Here is a 17,241-nt window from a genome sequence, read left to right as displayed (position 1 = left end):
AAATTAATTTGTTAGAATATTGCATTGAATAAATATACCACAATGTATTTACCCATTCTACTGATGACCCTTTGGGCTGTTTCTAATCCAAAGCTAATATGAGAGATGCCACTATGACTTTTTGGTATTGTGTCTGGTGCACAATGGGATGCATTTCTACTGCTCACTGCCTCGTAAATGAATGAATGAATGAATGAATGAATGAATAAATGAATAAATACATTAAGTAAGTAAGTAAATAAGTAAGTTCACATTTATTCTGCTTTATTGGTTACTGACAAAGATTTCTAAAGGAGTTATACCAATAAACACTCCAACAGTGGTTGAGAGTTCTAGTTTTTCTGTAACCTCATCAGAACTACGTAATATCAGCCATTAAAATTTTAACCATTCTAGTAGGTGTTAGTGGTATCTTTCATTGGTTTTAATTTTCATTTTATTAAATTCTCATAGGAGTGAGCAGCTTTTCATGTCCATTGATTTGAATATCCTATCTAAAGTAACTGTTCTCCTTTGTCCATTTTTTTTCTAGCAGAATTTTTGCTTATTGATTTGTAGAAGTTCTTTAAATAAGCTCTATAAAAACAGATTGTTAGTTATATCTTTTGCAGATGTCTTTTTGCATTCTGGGGCTAACATTCTCAATGGTGTCTGATCAACAAAAGTACTTAATTTTAGTGAAGTCTAAAATATCAATATTTTCTTTCATGGTTAGTGCTTTCTGTGTCTTATTTATTAAATACTTTTCTACCTGAAGTTGATAGTCACCTATGTTATCTTTTTAAATTTTCATTGATTTTATGTTCACATTTAGATCTATAGTCTATCTAGAGTTCATTTTTTGGTATAATCTGTGGTAGCATTAAAATTCACTTTTACCCATATGGAATTTCAGTTCACCTAGCAGTATTTATTGGAAAGACCATTCCTTTCCTTATTGATCTCCTGTCACATTTTTACCATATTCAAGTGTTCAAATATGTAAATACATGTTTATAGACTCTCTTAGTCTATCCCATGATCTTTTTTTCTTTATGTTTGGACCATATAACCTTTATGTTATACCTATAAAGCACTGACTTAAGAACTATAGCTTTATAATTACTCACTATTTGATTGTGTAATTCCACCAATTTTGTTCTTTAAAATTTTTTTGAACTAACCTTGGACGAATATACCCCATTCGTCCATTCTAGAATTATTTTGCCAATCTCTCCCTTTCCCAAATATTTAAACTTTGCTTGGGATTTCATTGAGTCTGTGGATAAACTGGAAAATTACATGTTTACAATATTGACATTTTTTTAATGTTTATTTGCTTTTGAGAGAGACAGAATGAGTGGGGGAGGGGCAGAGAGAGAGGGAGACACAGAATCTGAAGCAGGCTTGAACTGTGGGGCTCAAACTCACGGACAAGATCATGACCTGAGCCGAAGTCAGATGCTCAACCAACTAAGCCACCCAGGTGCCCCACACGTATACAATTTTGAATAAATGTCTAATTTCATTAATTTAAATTTGAAAATAGGCAAAGATTTAAGTAAGTAACTTAAACTTACTTATTTACTTACTTTGATGCTGAAATTCAGGATAGTGTCTCCCTTTTGGAAGGTGGGGGAAGTAGAGATTAGGCAGGCATATGAGTGGCTATTTCTTAGGTGCTGGTTATAACCTGTGTCTTTATGTGTGCTTGGGTTACACAATTTTGTGTCCTTTATAACTAATTCTGATATACTCTGTGATTTGGGGGCTTTTTTCAATGTATATTATGCTTCACTAAAAACAATTCTTAAAAATGTATATAGCTGGGTCTGACCCCACAGTCTGGAGATGGGGCCTGGTTGTCTGATAGCCCTTTCCACATTTTGGTTTTCCTGGAAGAAAGAGGAAAGGTCTGTCCATTTCCAGTTCTCTTCCCACCCTATAAAACCATGTATTGCTGAGTTACGAGCAATTATAGAAGGACATGTTTTGGAATAATCAGAGTAACTTTATATAATCTTAGAAAAAGGTTTTAAAAATCATTTAGTGGAGACAGAAATATAATTTTCTATAGGCTAAGGAAAGAGAATATTTAATTAACAGAACAATACATTTGGAGATTTTGATAGGGGTTCCAAATATTATGTACCTGGAGGATGGAAGCTCATTGGCTCAACAACATTTATGAAAGACTATAAACTAAATTCCAGTTAATTTCGAAGCAACAGGGATTTGCTCACTAAGTATCTTCGTTTCCCTAATAGACCATCCTGGATCTGTGCTCATGAACTTGTCTAAAACCTTTTAAAACTATTTTAATCTCTAATTTGTATACATATTGAAATGGAAATACTAGGTTTTATGACAGTTGAAAAACAAATAGCATCTAGAACTTCCTTGAGAAAACTCGCTTATTCCTGACTTTTCATATTATGAATGCACTTCTCAGAACTTTGGACATCACTTCATCAGCACTGCATCAACCCAGCTGGACCAATAACATTAAATATGGAATGAACAATCAGAGTTATTCTCCAAAGAAAAGCAGTAAGGGCAATGTGTCCCCCACGCTGGGAAATTTGTTCAGAGGTCTTCTGTGGGACTCAGTTGACATTGAAAAACAAGGAAATCCCTTAGCACTGATGCTAAGTCAAAAATCAGTACCCTCACCAGCAGCATATGCATCCTCACCCCTATAACAACAGAAGCTATTCGTAAGAAATGAAAAGACACCATTACTCTTTTCTGCTGAGGAATGAGTGTCGTCAGGCACATCTGTCATCCCTCGGTGAAGGAAACTTCCATTGCATTTTATAGATTTGGATGTCCAAGAAACTGTCATGGAGATAGGACAGATGGAGAAACTAGAAGAGCCAGGAAGATAATCCGTAGGTAGAGGGAATTAAGTTTGCTCCTAAGAAGACTTGAAAATAGATACTGCTAACTAGGCCTCAGAAATAGTTCCTTAAGAATAGCTCTGTCAGATTTCACACGTTTATCATACATAGAGTACAACTATTGTAGAGACCTACGAAGAAGCTGAAGTCCTTATAACCTTAATAAAGTTACTCCAAAGGGGAATCTAGGGTATATAAAATTAGATTTTGATACACGATGGAATAAAAGTAGCAGCAATGTCTATATGGTTGAGATTGCTAGAGTCTTAAGAAAGTAAACTAATTTATCCTTAGAGGGTGATACAAAAACTAGTAAAGACCCTGGGATATGGGATGACAGCTGTAAGTTTGATGCCTGAGTAACAGCACCTTTTGTGGCTTAGTGAAGATTCTGCCTCAAAATATCCCTTCTTTACAGAGGTTAGTTTTGTTAGCCTCTGAAAAGAAGGTAGGTATCGGGCAATCAAGGCCAAGGAAACTCACTGATGGAAAGTGATTAATTAAACTCTAAGCCTCTTCCTTTTGAAATTCAGTGTTACTAGAACTTTTCTAAGGTGGTTGAGGTGAACTGGCAGGAAAGAACATAGAGGCCCTACAAAGGAAATTTCCTTTGAGGGAAAGAAAATCAGCATTGGTGATAGAGTTTCAAAATTATGGCCAAGACAGATGTGGGCCAATGACAGATTTTGAAATTGCATGGCTGAGATGAGAAGCTCTCTGCTGTTTCAGGCACTCTCAATTGGCACACTTCCTCTGGGAACAGTAGCTGAAAGAGTAACCCATGCTAATGAGCACTAACACTGCAGATCCAAACACGGGGCTCTTTGTCTAGTGTAAGAATTTGGGCCAGTTGCAATCACAATTGCAGCAGTGAAAAATAAAAGAACAAATTTTGTGGGATCAGTTTTTATAGCGATTCTGTGGTACTGTGACCATTAGAGAATGAGCCAGGAATAGAGGTGAAACAAATTCTACTTTCCCAAATCAACTGGAAGAAGGTGACCTTTGGAAGAAGGGATTCTGGAGCTTGGATTTCTCAGGGACATACATACACATTTGCGTGTATGTGGGAGTGTGTATGTGTGTATATAATCAACGCAAAAACATTTACTGGGTGGGCCCTGTATGATGGCCTGTATATACAGACATGTTCTTAGAGGCTGATGATACAGGGATGAGATAATGTGTGCACACGACCAGGCATCACTTTATAATTCACTTTCACTCATGTGATTTCATCTGACCTATATAACATTATTCCATTTTACAAATGATGAGGCCAAGGCTTAAGTAATACACATAGTCATTGACCAGGGAGTCGAGCTAGGACTGGAATCTGCTCATCAAAATTTAGTGCTCTAACTTTACCTCCAACATTACACATACCTACTCCGGTTATTGCTGTGTTTAATCCCCCAAAGGGTTGCCTGTGATCCTTAGAATTAACTACAAAATATACAAGAAAGATGGACATGCCCTGGTCCCTGGTAAATACATCAGGTTCATGTCTGGCTAGTCTCCCCATCCCTCCCTCCTTTACAGGAACACAGGTCTTCATTCAGTCCTTCAAACATACAGTCCTATACATGCATCTGTGTTCCATGACATTTGGTGCACTTAGTTTTGTTAGTAATTACTGGTAATCATTTATTTAATATCTGGCTTCTCAGCTAGACTGTAAGTCCTACACTGGCAATTCCATATCTGCATTGTCTACTTAGTCTCTGCTCAGTGCTTCTCTCAGTATCTGGCACACAGGAAGTGCTCACTACATATTTCTTAATTTATGCACCAACTCCAATTATCTTCCCCTGATCTTAGGTAGCTCCTGCTCCTATGGCATCGTTCTGATATACGGCAGATTACATACACCTCCTTTGGATGTCCTGTGTAATTTCTGCCCATTCTTCCAAATCCAGTTTAAGACTTTCTAGAATACTTATTTCTCCTTCTTCCTATTTTCTCGCACATTTGCTGTTAGAATCACACAATCAACATTTGATTACACTCATTCTTCTTAGAAAAAAATGTACATTTCATGAGTATGTTTTCTTTTACTTCAATAAGATTTAAGATATTAAAAAAAATCTAAGTGTCTTTTTCTTCTCATTTTTTTTACAGAGCCTAATGCCTGCTGGGCACCTTTAAGGCCATGGATAACAACTTGCTGACATTGATTTGGAAGACATTGAAGAGTACAGAGCAGTTAGAGGAGACAAAGTTTCGGACAGAGTGCATGGTCCAGAGCTGATCCAAGAGAGGGCTTAAGAAAGGCAGCCCGTTTTCTTTTTCTTTCTTTCTTTCTTTCTTTCTTTCTTTCTTTCTTTCTTTTTCTTTTCTGTATGTTTTGTTTTGTTTTGTTTTGTTTTGTTTTTTGTGTTTTGGAGGCTGCATGTCTAGAGATTATGGTGAACATCTCAAAACATACCTAAGTAACACGGTAGATATTTGTCTGCTGGGATGCATCTGTGAGAAATGTACTGACTAAGCCAATCTGAAAACTAATAAGAAAGTCAAGGTGAATGGGAGATGTATTGTTTGAGAACTCCAAACACAATATTCACAGAAGTTCTAATTTAACCTAATTTGAAAAAGCAACACAGAAAGTAAAGCAAAACCCATTGGAATTTAAATCGCTTACAATCATCTGTGTATTTGGCTCCTTTTATTCAAATATTTTTGGAGTTTTAAAACATTGGATTTAATAAACCCAACAGTACAAAAATTGGCAATATGACAGAAAGGAAATAATTGAATAGATTTTCTTCTTTCAACGTGAATAGAAGTTGTGGACTGTGGAAACCTATTTGTTCCCTATTCATGCCATGTCATAAATCTATAGAACTGAACAACCTTGTTCTGAAAATCCTTTTCAGACTGAGAACATGAGGCTCTTAATCTCTAAATCCTGTGTTCCAACCTGTACTGAGCTGATAGGTTTGCTTTTTTCTTACTAAACTGTGAATTCCTGGGGTCCAGAGAATTTTTTTTTTTTTGCATGCCTATCTGTTATGTAGTTTCTGACTTTTATAAGGCACTTTTAAAAGTGAAAGGATGAAAAAAGAAATACAGGCAGATGCTATTGTGGATAATACTTTCAAAATTATATTTAGCAAAACATGAAAGGCCCCTACCTACAGTTCAGAAAAATGCATTTTTATTTTTTTATTTTTTTATTTTTATTTTTTAATTTTTTTTTAACGTTTTTTATTTATTTATTTATTTTTGAGACAGAGAGAGACAGAGCATGAACGGGGGAGGGGCAGAGAGAGAGGGAGACACAGAACTGGAAGCAGGCTCCAGGCTCTGAGCCATCAGCCCAGAGCCCGACGCGGGGCTCGAACTCACGGACCGCGAGATCGTGACCTGAGCTGAAGTCGGACGCTCAACCGACTGAGCCACCCAGGCGCCCCGAAAAATGCATTTTTAAACAGACCTGACCTAAGTAGGAACAAAGATGATGAACTCCCTGCTGCAACATATTTCCAGAATCTGCCTTCTAGAATGCCTGACATTTCCATGTCTATTTTAGCTTAGGTTTGGTTTAGGCATTGATGGCTACTCTTAAAGCATCAATGTGGTATCTGAGATACGAGCAATACGTTAAGCCACTATCAGCTACATGAATTAGTGTATCAGATATACCAAGGGAAAACTAGTTGAAGGATGGGGACATAAGTAAGATAAGTTTTTGACAAGAGACGAAGGAAATTATGGATCTGAGCTTATCCTCTGGGAGGAAAAGGTTTATGATCATTGCAAAGCAAGAAAACAGTTGTTGAAAGAGATAGAAGAAGTCAAGTCACACAATTCTCTTCTGAAGTGGATCTACAACAGATAGTTCAATTGAATGGTGTTACTAAGTTTTGAGTCCCTATTGGATTAGAATACTTTGCTGTGACATGGAAAGGAATCACAGAAATGAGAAGGAGCAGCACTGATACAGACGTGCCACTGTTGTGGCACAGAAATAGATCTTCCCTCTCCAAGATCAGCTACTTGCATGACTAGCTACTCAGCACAGTTATTTTACCATCTCTAAACCTGTTTGGGAGCTAGAACTAAGACCGTATGCATATAGTGTTTAAAGGGAAGTGTTGGGGCTTGACAGGAGCATGGTTATGTGGATATGGTAATGTTTGCCCTCTTCATAAGAGTAATGAAAATCTTCTCATGGTTTCATTTTTTTTCTCTTTATTCCTCACTCCAAATCAACATTTATACTGTCTTGGGGAACTGGGGTGGCTCAGTCGGTTAAGTGTCTCACTTCGGCTCAGGGCATGATCTCACAGCTTGTAAGTTCAAGCCCTGCATCGGGCTCTGTGCTGACAGCTCAGAGCTGGGAGCCTGCTTCAGATTCTGTCTCTGTCTCTCTGTCTGTCCCTCCCCTGCTCACACACTGTCTTTCTATTTCTCTCAAATATAAACATTAAAAATTTTAAAAAGTTTATACTATCTTAATACGTTCTGTTATTTTTTAATGCAGGTGAATCCATAGATATTCATCAGTTATACAATGCGTCCAGCAATTATAAAATGCATTTTCTCAGATATCCTGGATGGGGACATTGAGCCTTGGGTAAAGGTGGAGGTGGGTATAGAGAGAATGGGTTTCCTTTACATCTTCCTAACTCATGTTGGCTCATATGGTAATCAAAATATACTGGTTTATCCAGGTGGGTCCAATGTAGTCACAGGTGCCCTTTAAAGGCAGAGATCTTTCTCCAGTTGGCAGGTAAAACTGGAATGAAGAAGTTAGTGAGGTCAGAGGGATTTGGAGTATGAGAAGGGTGGGATTGCTGGTTTAAAGATGGAGGGGGTCACAGATGGGATACAGGCAGCTCTTTGAGCAAGGAGAGGAGGCACTGACAGCCAGCAGGGAAATGGGGACTTCAGACCTAAAGCCACTGGATCATGCCAACCACCTGGATGAGCTTGGAAGCAGATTCTCCCCTGCAGGCCTCCAGATAAAAGCCCAGCCTGACCAGCACCTTGATTTTAGACTTGAAAGACACTGAGCAGAGAACTAAGAGCCACCTGGAGTCTGACTGCAGAACTGTGAAATAATAAATGTATATTGCTTTAATATGCTGTTTGTGGTAATTTATTACTCAGCAGCACAAAACTAATACAGACACATACTGATATATTTAGTAGTAAAATTATGTGCTGAAAAGCTTGTATCAAAGTAATCTAGTGGGGTGGGTAAGGGTGGAGAACATATGAAATGTGGATGACTAAGGGGTTGGTAATTGATGAAGGAGGTCAATAAGCCATGGGGGTTCATTACACGAATGTATCTATGTATACTTGAAACTTTACATAATAAAAAGATTACAAAAATTGGAAAGTGTGCCTGAAATGATTTTATAAGAGGAATGGTTGAAAGTCAGCTCCACAACTCTTTAAAATTTTTACCTGTTTTGACACCCTAAAAGCGAGAGGAGAGTCTGTGAGGATCTGCAATTTCTGCCTCTGCCCTCAAAGGGACAAATGGCTTAGTGGAGAGAGAGAGAGAGAGAGAGAGAGAGAGAGAGAGAGAGAGAGAGGATGCATTTGGAATATAACTAGACTCTCAGGGGACAGAGGTCATGTGAATATTTCCATGGCTAGACATGGGCTTCATGCAAAGGAAGTAGGTATGAAATTGTCTTAGATACTGTATGTAGGCTTTACTGGGAGATGATGGTGATGAACTCTGAGCTACTATGGGCTGTGGAAAACTAAATGACTTCTGAAAGAGTGTATTTGCTCTCTGAAACATAAAGATGGAAGATCTCCAGTGATGGGAATCTCTGAGGGGCCCACAAGAGCACCCCCAATGAGGGAAAGTCTGGATGAAGAGAAAATCTACCATGAAATATAGTACCGTTTCCCCATTCTTTTCTCTTTTGATACGCCTTGGAGGGATCAGAAACCTTCTGTAGGCTTTGGGTGTGGGGGGAGTAGTGGGAAAGGTGAGTGAGAGAGAACAGAATTATAACCTAGCTCTGGTTCTGCCTCATGTGGGAAGAAGGGAGATGACTCAACACCAAAAGAAGTTAGATGTGTAATTATTACACAGGACTGGGCTTTCAAATTGTCAGATGGAGACTGTTTTTGTGGTTTAGAGTAGCACTAATATTGTTATTATAGAAGATGACCATAAATATGTCAGTGGACAGCCCTGTCCGTTCCTCTTACACATGTATTAGTTATCAGAGGAAATTGATTGAGTCAGTTCATTACATGGGCTCTGGGGCAGGAAGTGGAACATGCTTCCCTGGCTATGACCTTCTGGGTTCTATGAACTGTAAAACTCTATGAGTTTTACAAACCCATATATACCAGGAGGGAATGATCTACCTGGTAGTGAAGAGTAGAGACTGTGCTATGAGTACAAAACATCATCTCTCCTATCTTCATTCCCAATCTCTCCTTAATCTCACATAGGCTACTGAAATAGCCACATGGCTGGTATCCTTGCCTCAAGACATCCACACTTCCTTAACCCATTTTTCATACGCCCAAAGACTAAATTTTGATTACATAATTCCCCTTATTAACATCTTTTGGTAGCTCTTTATAATCCTTAGGACAAAACCCAAACATAGAGACAAATGTATACATTCCCTCTAAATCTGTTCTCTTCCTCCATTTTTGGTTTCTCTTTTATATGATGTAGACAACCTAAGCCACTTGTCACTTAATGGATGTCTCAAGCTCTTGAACATGGTATACTAAAAGTGATTGAATGAGATGAGAAAAAATAGGTTCAAAACAGAAACCTTCTTTTAGTCTTAGATATTTGTACATTGGTCAGATTCATTTACAAAACTAGGTATACCAATGCTGTGAATTTCTTAAAGGTAAAGGTTGTGCTGTATCTCATACACTACTGTATCCTTGGGCTGAGACACTTTTTTTTTTAAAGAAAGATGAAGAAAAGAGGGAGAGGGAGAGACTTCATTAGAATTAAACTACCTTATGAATGCTTACAGAACAATTGGGTTCCAATGAGTTTTATCTTTAATTAAATAAAAATTAAGGGGAAAACACCTTGTTCTAATGCCTACTGTGGAAAATGTTTCCCAAACACCTTATTCCATATTTCTCCTAGTATGACTCATTGGTCATAACTGAATTTTTGTTAGATAATGCCTCGAATGACCTTCTTGGTCCTTATTCTATGTACTTATTTTTCATGGTTTCAGGACAAGTGGAATATATATTACAGTTGAGTTTAAAGTGGATTGTGCTTGGGGCGCCTGGGTGGCTCAGTTGGTTGGGTGACCAACTTCGGCTCAGGTCATGATCTCGCAGTCTGTGAGTTCGAGCCCCGCATCGGGCTCTGTGCTGACAGCTCAGAGCCTGGAGCCTGTTTCAGATTCTGTGTCTCCCTCTCTCTCTGACCCTCCCCCATTCATGCTCTGTCTCTCTCTGTCTCAAAAATAAAAATAAACATAAAAAAAAAAATAAAGTGGATTGTGCTCAAAACATCACACATAAGATGTTTTTTTAAAGGTAAATATGCATGGTTAGCTTAGTTTTTCATGATTTACTTACTAAAATCTAAGTGCTTATGACTAAATATTATTCATTAAAAACAATTTAGATATATTTGCTTAGCTGCAGTTTTAGGCAGTCAGAGTTAAGGAAATGAAAGGGGCATTGCTAGCCTTGACTCTGCCGCTAGTTCATTGTGTACTACTTGAAAAGCCAAAAACTACTGGGGATTCAAGGCTAACACATGTACAATAAGAGAAATAAACTAAATTGCTCTTGTAGATGTTTGTACCTAAAATAATAAACGCAAACAGAGTATCTTTAATTTCTTGAATTCTTAACATATTCTAGACATAGTAGAAAAGTTCCCTAATTTAAGTCTCATTATTATCTTTAAAATTGGCACCGCTTTCCTCTTAAAGATAAGGAAACTGGAGTTTGAAGTCGAAGGTTCTAGTCACAGTGGTGGTAGTAATTCATTAATTTTTCATGGCTATTATGTCAAAGGAATGTCAGTTTCATTTTTTAAGTAGTTATAGGTCCAAACAACCTAAGTGTTTATGCCCTAAACAACTTAGTAACTGTTTGAAAAAATATACATATATTGAAAGAAAAATAATATATTGATTTTAGTTTCTTAAATAATGTCAAATTAGTTACTAAAGGGATATGTGTATCCATTGAGCACCTCCCAACTTCTCAAAGTTTGGAATCAGATGAAACACACAAATCTCATTTCCTGTTCTACACTGATCTTTACACAATACTTGTTTTATTTGTTTTTTGTTTTTGTATTTTTTTTTAATTGTAACATACTAAGAAAGCCTCATTTCAGCAAAGGCCACAGAACGGAATGTAGTGTGATTCAATATGGAAGCTGTGAACTACTTTAAGCTAGGAATTGCCAGGATTCTTGCCAGATGTCAAGTATCACCATGTTTCTGTCTGAAAATAAAATATCCTGTGGCACCCCTGTGACTTCACTGTGGAGTTCCAATACAGCTGGGACTGCAGAATTAAGTAACTTCCGCAGGACCACATCAGCAGAAAGGGATAGAGTGGAGATTTGAACCCAATTCCTTGTGAACCAAAACCATGGTCTGGGGCTACCATAATCTCCAGTGTTCATGTAGGAAGGTAAAAGGGTGCTAGGGTCACTGGATAACCACAGCTAATTATGTGGGGGAATACTTCAGGAGGAATATTAATGTTTCCAGTAATTAACAACATTACACTGTGCCTAGTTAATCCTTCTAGTTACTCAACTCTTTATTAACTGTAGAGTCTATGAGAAAGTATATAAAAAAATAAAGTCCTGACTCTCTAGGAATTTATAGTCTCTGCTTGGGAAAAGAACATGTATATTCAAAATTTAACTAAATCACCTCAGCTAGTACTGACAAGCTACTTTGTGTTCTTATTATGGAAGCACTTTCAAATTTTCAATTATAATTTTGCTTGCAGGAAAGTAATGTTTATGCCCACAATAAAATGTGTTGGCTTAATTAAAAACACTGGACTTTAAACAACTACTTCTGATTTCTCTGGTTGCTTATTTGTAGTATAGTTATTATTTTTTAAAATTCCCATGTTGTATTGTTTTTATAAATATTTATATGATTTTTTACTATCCATTTTAATATTTTATTCACTTTAATATTACTTGGCTTTTTTAAACATTTTTTAAAAGACAAAAAAAAAAAACGATAAAAGGGATCAATGTGTTTCAGAATATAATTGCTTTAGTGCATTTCCTCAGCTGAAAGTAGCCATATAAATAAGAAAATCCCATGAGATCTAGAAAATTGATTCACTTCCAGTTTTCTGTATAATTTGCTTATAGCCAAAATATTTTTCAAATAGTGTTATTATTAAAATATGGTCATAAATTCAGTTACTTTTATAAAAGTTTTCATGCATCCAATGGAAAGGTTTAATACATTCTTTTTTATAATGTAATTGATATTGGTATTTTCTGAGCAACTTTTCTAATACACTCATTTTAAATGAAATTAGTTAATCTAAGTGAAATATAGTCTCCTCCTTTACAGATTGATTCTCCATAATATCTAAATGTGAATCACCAGGATAATCCACACAGATGATCTGAGAAAGAGGAGCTCAGAGAACCATTATAGAGCCTTCAGGATTATTTTTACTTTAAATGCTAACTGAGAATTGCAATATCAATATTTACCAACACAAAAAGCAAATCTCAGTACAGTACTGAGTGCCCTGGATTACTTCTAAGAATTGAACCTGAGTAAGTTGCATAGTGTATGTAAAGTCTCAAGCTGTCATTTGTAACTGCATCAATAAATTGAAAAGAAGCCATTTATTTGTGTCAGTTATATGGTGTTTACTCTGGTCCAAAATAATTGAACATATTTTTCTTTCTCCCAGAAAAAATGTTTTTTAGTAGCCATTAATAATCTGTAGTATTTATGTACATTAAAATATCAAATTATTTTTATGAAAGAGAATAATATTGGGTCAATGGGTTAGTCAATAAAGGACCATAGCTGTTTGTGGGATGGAAGCCATTATTTTGAAATATTTGGCTTTATTTAAGCTGAATGGTACTTTAAGCCAGAAAAAGCTATAAGGAGACTTAATTTCAAACATAAAGGTCATGGAAGGCCTATAAATGAGACATTGTCTGCAGAGCACACGTAGAGAGCTGAATAGTAGCTGTAAATGCAGGAACACAGGTGGCTCAAATTTCACTACTCCAATTGCATAAGAAGCCCACTGAACACTAAATCCATGATGCTGGTTTGACTACTTAGGATTGGTCCTCTCATACAAGTCATAACCTGCTCTCTAATAACTTCTTGGTTTTGTTTCCTTCTGTCATTTCTCATCGGTAAGACAGAATTTTCTTCCTTTCTTTGTTTCTTTTTTTCTTTGTTTCTTCCCTTCTCCCTCCCTCCTTCCCTCTATCTCTCCCTCTTTCTTTTTCTCTTTCTTTCTTTCTTTCTTTCCTTCCTTCCTTCCTTCCTTCCTTCCTCATTTTTTTCCCTCTCCTCTGCCCTTTTCCCTCTCTCTTTCTCCTTCCTCTTCCCTCATGTTGCAGGCTCTGGTGGTGTTACCCTCTAGGAGCATGACTTTAGCTGCAAACTAATGCTATTTTCTTCTCCATTAATTTTCTTACATATTCCTTAAGTATTTATTCAATATATACTAATGTGATTCAAGATGGCCAGTATGACCTGGTGCAGCATAAGGGATAAGCCACTCTGCACACAGGAACAGGAAAGTATTATAGGATAGAAAAGCAAGAACATGTTTCTGCAATATGACCAGCATTACAGACAGCATCATTGTTTCTTTGGGCTTAATGGCTTCAATTCCTACTTCTGATAACTAATATGAGGCCCATACTTTTACTATGTTTATATCTAAATTATTTGTGAACTTCTCTTTTTAGTCAGATATCTATTAATGATTTGCCAAATTCTATAAGATTTACTCCATTTCATTCCATTCATTATTTTTTGGGATCCAGTCCTACTCAAATAGTCCAGAATTCAAACGAGACTTTCAGGTTTTGCTTGGCGAGTCCTAGGGCCTCAGTCAACTGTGAATATTTACAGTTATTAATTAATATCTATGTTGTCTTCACTGTAGTATCTGACTGGGTGCCATCCTAAACTAATTAGTCCTTCAGAGTATTTCTGTCATTGTATCATTACTAATTGTTTTTCTATTTATTTCACTATTGAAGTAATCATTCCCTGAATTAATGAATCTTTTTAAAAATAAAATTGGGAAGCAGCATCATGTGGTAGAAAGACTACTCAATAAAGATTGGGGAACCTAAGATCTAGTCTGCACCTGCTTTGAATTAGTGTGCTGGTTTACTAGGGCGGCTGTAACAGAGTACCATACACTGGGTAATTTAAACCACAGGAATGTGTTTGCTCACAGTTCTCGGGGATAGAACTTTGATCAAGGTTTTGTGAAGGTTGCTTTTTTCTAAAACTTCTCCCCTTGGGTTATAGATGGCCCTCTTCTCCCTGTGTCTTCACATGGTCCTCTGTGTGTGTGTGTGTGTGTGTGTCCAACTTTCCTCTACAAGGCATTGTAGAGTATGGCCCATTCTAATGACCGCACTATTAACTTAATTACCCCCTGAAAGAAGGTAACTAAAAATCAAATATGGCCACATTCTTAAGTACTTGGAAATAGGACCTAAACATATGAATTTAAGGGAATAAACCCAGCCCATAACAATGATCTTTGGTGAATTTTTTGGCATAATTAGGTTTAGTTTTCCTTTCTCTTATAAACCAACTAGTGAGCTGCTACATGGTCTTACAAGCCTAACAACTCTGGTCATGACTATATTAGATAGGTATCCTATTACATGGCAAAGTATGTTGAAAAATAAATAGGATTTTTTTACTATGAAATTTATTGTCAAATTGGTTTCCATACAACACCCAGTGCTCATCCCAACAAGTGCCCTCCTCAATGCCCATCACCCACTTTCCCCTTCCTCCCACCCCCCATCAACCTTCAGTTTATTCTCAGTTTTTAAGAGTCTCTTATGGTTTGGCTTCCTCCCTCTCTAACTTATAGGATTTTGAACATACTCAACATGTTGACATTTGATGATCATAATGATGAGAATAAAAATTGAAATTTTAAGTGACTTCTGAGTCAATAAAGATTAATTTCACATATAAATACTCACTGAAGTTATTTGAAAAATCAGAAATTTATAGAATGGATTTTCACATCTTCACTTTTTTTGTCACAAATCTTGTGAGCTTGGAAGGGCAAGTATTGATTTATTCATTTTTGCAGATAAGTAAAAAAAATAATGATGTTGTAATATATAAAATCATATACTTAGTAGTAGGCAGCAGAATTAAGACTCAGAGTTAATCAGATGTTAAACTCTGTACTTTATCTACCATACTTTGCTTACTTTCTTGGGAAGATAAAAAACATTTTGAAAAAACAGTAATGTTTAAGCACTTAACAAACTGAAATGGAATATTTACAAAAAAGGAGAAGGACTTAAGGAGTTATGGGAAAAATGAGATGTTAAATTGATCAAGTCAGGAAAAGTTGGCATTGTTTGCTAGAATAAGTAAATACAAAAAATTTTCTCACTCTTAGCTAAGGGGTTAACAAAACTCAACATTTTTTTTTCTCACTCTCAGCTAAGGGGTTAACAAAAGCTCAAAGAAAAAAAATTGAAATGAGGTGAGTAAATTCAATATATGAGATTATAAATAAGAACTTTAATATTAACCTAAATTATAATATAAATGAAAAGATTAAATCAGCATATCTAGCTGGCTAAGATTTGTTGCAGATGGACAAGGAAATCGGACAAATCCATACCAAATCTCATGCTTATTATCTAGGGAACAGACAAAATGACTCCAAAATATCATTAAGCTTTCTCCATCTGCAAAATGGTGTATCACATTTTTTTTTATGTATGCTGCAAGAAACATGTTTCACAAAGTAATACCATGATTACCCCATTTCTTATATCTATCAATCTATTATCCACTTAAATACAATGAAACTTAACCTTAGAGCTGAATAATTAGCAACCATACCTTATCAAATTATCAGCCGCTTTCCTAATTCATGGCACATTCTCTCCTTTTGCATGTGTCCATTCCTTCCTCTCCCTGCCAGGGGTGAGTGCACCTGATACTGGTGCCACTTCGCACTTGCTCTTATTTATTTATTTATTTATTTATTAAAAAAATTTTTTTTTCAACGTTTATTTATTTTTGGGACAGAGAGAGACAGAGCATGAACGGGGGAGGGGCAGAGAGAGAGGGAGACACAGAATCGGAAACAGGCTCCAGGCTCTGAGCCATCAGCCCAGAGCCCGACGCGGGGCTCGAACTCACGGACCGCGAGATCGTGACCTGGCTGAAGTCAGATGCTTAACCAGCTGCGCCACCCAGAAGCCCCTATTTATTTTTTAAGCAAGCACTCATGTAGCACTTGCTAAATACTAAACATTGATCTTAGTCTTTATCAGCACTAACTCATTACAAATAATAACTCACAAGTCTTCTTTCTCAGTTATTTTTAATAGAAATTTTAAGATGTCAACGTATCGACACAATTCCAAAACAGCTGGTCTAAGTGCTTTTCCAGCTTCCTTCTTTCCCTACCACCATCAGATATAATACTGTGGATTGTTTCTGCATCGTATCATTCCCCAGTAAGTATTAGGAGGGAGGTGGTGTAAGTAAAGTCAGTAAGTGCACAGCATGTTGGCTTTGGAGAATTTGAAAGCCCTGCTCTGTCATTTACGACAATGTCCTACTACCTCTTCATCATGAATCATCTCATCAAGACATGAATGCATACTGTCCCAATCCAATGTGAATGACTGTAAGCTATGGGTGAAAGATGCCCATTTTTGGGTAGGAGTGGAATAATGCACACACTCAGGATACAGAAAAATCATGTGCCCAACTTGAACAGAATTTATACCAGCAAGGAATCCCATTCAGGATAGTCAGCTAAGGTAGACAGGCACTTAATGATGTCATTGGACAGGCAGGCAGGATGCCTAATCAGAGCCAAAATGAGAGAAAAGCTTATGGGAGCAGATCACTAGGTTCTTACCCTGCAGTGAGTGCCAGTTCTATTCCCTCTTTCTGTGTCAGGGTCACCTCCGATGTTTCAGAGATCCTCTGTGCCTCCTCCCCCTGAATGACTGTCTGCTACTTGTCCCATTCCCTTAGCAATCCTGTTCTTTAATACTTCTAATTATATAAATTAATTTACTAAGTGACATTAGTGGTTGATAACAGCTTAATGTCTCTCTCCCTCTAGAGAGTATTTGTAATACGCACACCCAAACGCATACACACATATGCCATTTATA

The sequence above is a fragment of the Prionailurus viverrinus genome, chromosome A3 (assembly GCF_022837055.1).
Source record: "Prionailurus viverrinus isolate Anna chromosome A3, UM_Priviv_1.0, whole genome shotgun sequence".
NCBI classification, from domain to species: domain Eukaryota; kingdom Metazoa; phylum Chordata; class Mammalia; order Carnivora; family Felidae; genus Prionailurus; species Prionailurus viverrinus.
Note: the sequence above shows the minus strand (reverse complement) of the source record.